This window comes from Anomalospiza imberbis, chromosome 1, assembly GCF_031753505.1.
Source record: "Anomalospiza imberbis isolate Cuckoo-Finch-1a 21T00152 chromosome 1, ASM3175350v1, whole genome shotgun sequence".
NCBI lineage: Eukaryota > Metazoa > Chordata > Aves > Passeriformes > Viduidae > Anomalospiza > Anomalospiza imberbis.
The window spans coordinates 93,024,907-93,030,906 of record NC_089681.1 but is presented as its reverse complement, the minus strand read 5'-3'; positions in this window follow the sequence as shown (position 1 = coordinate 93,030,906).

The window sequence follows — 6,000 nt, the reverse complement described above, 5'->3', positions numbered from 1 at the left end:
GGCAAATGGAAGAATAAGGAAAAGTGGATTTGCTAACATTGTCCTTTTGAAGCAAAGTAAATAGAAGCAGGTTTAAAACTACTATGTCATTGAGTGTGTAGATTTAAAAACAAAAAATTAAATTTTTCATAAATTTGCCACTGGAGCTTATTTTTTCTTTTTCTTTTTTTTTTTTTTTTTTAAACAGGGAATATAGTTTTATTAAAAGCATCAAGTAGTAGAAATTTGTAGATCAATTTCACCATTAAAAAAAAAAAAAGAAAGAAGGAAAGGAAAACAGCACAAGATATGCAGAATTAGTCACCAAATTTACATACACCACTCTGAGAACTGGAAGTAAAATAGTCATATAAGGTGCCTTGATGCTAAGTTCTGGTGCCAGGAGTGGGTTGTAATAGTCATGTGTTGAATATTAGATATCCTTAGTACATGGAGATGTAGAACAAGGTTAGGATGGGATTTTTCCTGTGCTCTTATTTCTTGGCACATCTTTAGTTATAATATGAAAAGTAAGCCTAAGTTCTATCAAGTCCTGGTGGACTTCAAGATTCTGTGGAGTGAACGTTGTCAATTAATTTCAAAATATGACAGCAGACAATTACAAGGTAAAAACAGCCTACCAGCCTCTTCAAATAAAAAATCCACACAAATGCTTCAAAATACCTGGCATTCCTTACTTGGAAAGAAATGAAACTGCATTTATTTATTTGCCTGTCTCCCTTTGAAATCACAACCATAGACCTGAATAGGAGACCTCAGCTGGGACTTAATTAGGAGGAGTTTGGACTGGGAAATGGCAGTCTCAATACTATTATACTGCTATGCCACAGCCTTACTTCTTTTTCTCCTGTGAATGTAATTAATGTCCTGCACCTCTTCTTAATAGCAGCAGTAACTCTAGTGCAGAGACTTTATTGCTCCATGGCCCAAGGAGAATGCTCTTGCATTTCTGGGCTCAGTTTCATCCATCAGACAGATTGGCCCCATCTCTGGGAAGGGCCATTACACTCTCAGTTAAGGCGTTGTTCCCACATGTCTTGTGGGAAAGCAATCATTTATCAGACACGTATCAGACACATGGACTCTTTTTTGTTGTTTTTTAGTGCTCTCTTGCTCTTTCTCTCTCCCCATGTATTGACTGCTGTACCATTAGAGCATTCCTAGTTTCCTCAGTGGCTGTGCAGAATCTCTTATTGTGTCTCATAGGCTACATTTTCTTCATCTGGAGCACAGAAGGCAGGATACTTGCATCCTGATGTCAAGCAACAGCACTTGCAGAGCACCTGCCAAGCCACAGTAAACAGCAGTATGGCAAAAAATGGGATACCTCTAAAAGAGCAGAGTGTCTCTGTATGACACTTTGGCATCCTAAAGCAGGGACCAATAATAAAGAGGTGAGCTGGACAGGAACAAATGCAGATCTGAACCAATGTGGCTAATCATACGTTCTCCCTTTATTGTTTACAGACAGTAGTTTTCATACACTTCAAGATAGTTTACAATCATGAGCCCACTCTCATTGGCAAGCAAACATTGTTTGTTCCTGTCTTAAGGTGGCTAAAGTTTCACACTGCAGACCCATACTAATTCACACCTAGATAGCTCAGTACACTGTGTTATACCCTAACATAATTTTTGACTGCGCCACAAACTTATTCTTAACTGTGCCACAGGCTCCAAGGCCTCACCGAGGCCCACATCTGAGGCCTAGGCTGGGGTAGCTCAACCTTCACTCTAAACATATAAATCATGAACATACAGATTGTGACCTCTTTCTTTCAGAAATTGTTCTACAGCATCCTCAGTGGTAAATTAGCCATGAGGGTCTGACCTTCGTTCCCTGATTTGTCACTCACAAGAGGAACAAGAGAGGACATATCTGTTACCTTCCTCAATTTCCCCTGATACAGCAGCAGTAGCTGACTTTCAACGAGGAGGGAATGGTCAGCTGGATGGCGTGGTTGTTTATATGTGTGTTTGGTTGGTTGGGCTTTTGTCACTTCCCAAAGACATCTCCAGCTTTGGAAAGTGTTATAATGACAAGTAAGATAAGATACCACAACTGCAGGTGTGAGGAGGTCTGGCAGAAGAGTGGAAGCTTTCATTAGCAGCATGTGTGTTTTTTGAGACAACTAAAGCCAGTTCCTACTATAGGTGGGTGAATTGTTGTGGCCCGAGGGAGAGCAGGAGTATGTTCAGCTTTTAAGTCTATCATTGGTGTAGTAGGAGCGAGGCTCAAAGAAGTAATGGGTGTCTGCTTTGACATCATGTATCTACCAACAGTGGAGCAATGTATAAAAATGGATAAGAAACTGAAGAAATTCTCTTTGTTTATCTTAATTGTTATCTGTCCTCCTTCTCTACCACAACCACTGTCCAAATTCTCAGTGAGAGAGCAGCATTAATCATCGAGTCATAGAATAATCAAGGCTGGAAAAGACCTCTAAGATCATTGATTCCAGCCCTTAACCCAGCACTGCCTCTTTGCCACTTAATCATATCCCCTGGTGCTACATCCCCATGCCTTTTGAACACTTCCAGGGATGGTAACTCCATAACATCTCAGAGAGCCCAGTGCCTGACTACCCTTTTAGTGAAGATTTTTTCCCTAACAATTAATCTAAACCTCCCCTGGCACAACTTAAGGACATTTCTCCTTGTCCTATCATTGCTTGTCTGGGAGAAGAGACCAACCCCCTGGCTCTATGTTACTTTCAGGCAGTTGTAGAAAGTGATAAGGTCTCCCCTGAGCCTCCTTTTCTCCAGGCTAAACACTTCCAGCTCCCTCATACAATTGGTGCCCAGACCCTTTTTCATCTTTGTTGACTCTGATTGGGTAAATCTGTTCTCCTTGGCTGGCTACATTAATGTGCAATCAACATGTAAAAAGGGGTCATCCTTGCTAAAGCACACTGTTGATAAGCACATGTGGGTGTAGACAGGAGACATTTGAAGATGATAGGGAAACTTGTATATTACTTCTCTCTGAACTTCGAAAAGGACAACCTTAAGATACTTTCCCATGTATTTCTTCTCGACTATTCCACCGAAAGCTTGTCCTAAAAATGTTTAGGATTTTTGGTAGAAATGCATACTCTACGTGTAAAACAAACAAACAAACAAAAAAAAAATTGGCAAGACTTAAGCTAACTAAAACCTTTTTCTTCTCTTACAAATACATTTTTCTGTGCCTCTTGAAATACCTGGGAAGTAGGAATGAAGTAGGAAGTAGTCTTATATGATAAGCCAATACTTTCTTTTTCTGCAGATTTTCCAGGCAGTTTCTGGTGGAGTCATGTAAGGATATGACCCTTTGCTGCTCATCAGAGCAGCATTGATCTATTCCTACTGCATATATGCTACACATGCTACTTGAATGCTCTATTGCTGTAAAGCATTGGAAATCTTATTCAAAAGAATTATCTTTCTCTCAAAGAAAAAATGAATAGCACCAACTTGTGTTCTTGTTGCTCTCAGTTAATAAGAACATGCAGAATCTGAATTTTGCTTTTGGGCTGTGGTGTATATTCTTCTTCCCCAAACTCCAGGCATGATAAAGATGGTGGTTCAAGGCTAATAGTTAAAAAACCAAAGTAGTTTCTCCATTAGTCTTTGAAGTAGAAGCTAGCTTTGGTTTTTGCATGTCCATACCACAAGGACTGATATACCCAAATGCGTACAAACCATGGAGGTGACAATTTCCAAAGCAGCGAAATTTAAGACTGAGAGACCCTCAGAGATTTTTAATAATTAGCCTCTAGAAGGTACTGTTTGATGGATTTGAGGGAATATTTTTGTTTCTTTGTCGCTGTACCACACACATGTAAAGCGTATTAAAAAGTTACCTCCAGGTTCTCATTTAAATGTGAATGTCATATGTCTGAACTGCTAATTTCTTCTTAAAACTTCTTGATCTACTCGTGTTGATTTATATATATGTTTAATAAATAGTTTTTTTGCATGTTCCCTATTGTTGATTCGTTGAATGAATGATTTTAACAGTACTGGGGCTAAACTAATATGGAAAATTGCTTTTGAGAATAAAAGGGGGAAAATGGTCAGTAAATTAGTCTTCTGTGATCTCTGGTCAAAACAGAGTTTTGCCAAGTGACATTAAATAACAACTGAGCAAGACAGAAACTTTGACAAATAAGCTTTCAAACACTGTCCAGCTGTAAGGCCTCTTCTACTCCATTAATAACGAGTATTTACTTATGTGTTTTTCCTGGTATAATCACAAGATTCCTTTCAGCCTGCTATTAGGCCTGACTCAAAGCAGATTGTCACAAAATGCCTAAATTATTAGCTTTCTTGTCTAGCAAAATTTGGCTGAAAATATGTGGTCAAACTCCTGGTTTTATTCTTTAGCACAGCCCAGAAAAGGGCAAGATTTTTTTCTCTTCTGAAGCAGGGGACTTCAGAGGTCTTGTCAAGACTCCTCACTCTGATGAATGTTGTTGCAGCTGGGTTTTTATATTAGTTTTCATCAGTGCCATATCCAAGCATTTTTGTGTTAAATTTGTGTCTGTAGAACTGATCACTTGAAGTACCCTCCACTGCTAACAACTCAGTCTTTAGGTGACTATATCCAAGTCATAAATCACTGTGAGATTAGATAGGAATGGCCATAACAATTGTTTCCAACTCCTGTTCATTCCTATTCCTCCTATAGCTTACGTTCTACCTTACATTCCTTGCATACTGCAAAACAAGCATATTTGTACCAGAATGTACTGAATCAAATACCTCCAGTCTGCATAGTTATCTATTAAATGGAATACATACTGCATTTTTGAAGTTGTTTTTTTTTGTTTAAATGAAGCATAAATTTAGATTGACAAAATTAGCAGACATACTGTGTGTTCTACAGTATCAAAGGTCACTGAAAAACCTTTTCAGTTTCCAAATAGAATTATTATTGGTGCATTCCTGTTGTAACATTATTTACCAGTTGTATGCTGGCCATATGAACAGGATACATTTAATTTTCTTTTAATGTGACTGGCCAGAAAACATTTTTTTGACATTTTATTTCCATGATAGTGATGGTAAATTAAACAGCTACTCATTTGGGCATTCTTTTGTGCTGGTAGAGGCATTTTGTTGCAATTTTGAAGAAGGTGTAGTCATCAGTTATTGAATTTTTAAAATCATGTGTGTTTTTTCAGTGCTTAGCTCTTCACCTTGGAAGAAGGATAAGTTTTCTGTGCTAAATGAGAATGGAAGTACTGCATCAGTTCAAATTAAACACAATGTGCAGATGAGACAAAACTGTAGTGTCTGGGAGCACACTTTCAATGTAGCACTCGGCGAGCTGCAGGAAAACCAACAGAATAAATGCAGCCAGAAATGTAACCAACAATAAATATGGTTCTACTGAGCCCTGTGGTGTCTGTGCATTGCTGCTGCTTTAGAAGCACTCCTCTGAGATGTCACTGTCATTTAGAGGAGCATATTGCCTTCATCATTTGCTGCACCGAAATTATGGGTGCACAGCTCCCCCTGCAGCCCAGCACCTTCTCTTCAAAAACATTTGGGATCACAAGAATGGATGCTTCCAGCTTTTGATGACTTTGTCACTGGAAAAGATGTTTTGCACCCGAGTCCTTTTCACCAGTGGGGACTTGTTCTTGTCTTTCTTGTCTGTAATAAACTTCCAGACTGACATTGTTGCCCTTGAGTGCATTAGAGATTCTGGTCTCAGTTGAGGTATTTTGTTTTCCTGGCTTTTATTTTTTCGTGTTGTTGTTTTTTTTTTTTTTTTTTTTTTTTTTTTTTTTTTTTGTTTTTTTTTTTTTTTTTTTTTCATTTTGGTAAGAATGTCTCAAGACTGGCTCCCTGCCTGCTGCTTCTTGGAGCTCTCCACAGGCGACCCCATGTTTTCCATAGATGAGTACATTTGTTAACTTTAAAACTAAGTATGAAGATAACTAACCCTTCTCCTCTATTCTGTCTCTTCCTTCACCACGTTGTACCCTATGGTTAGTTCAATCTAACTGA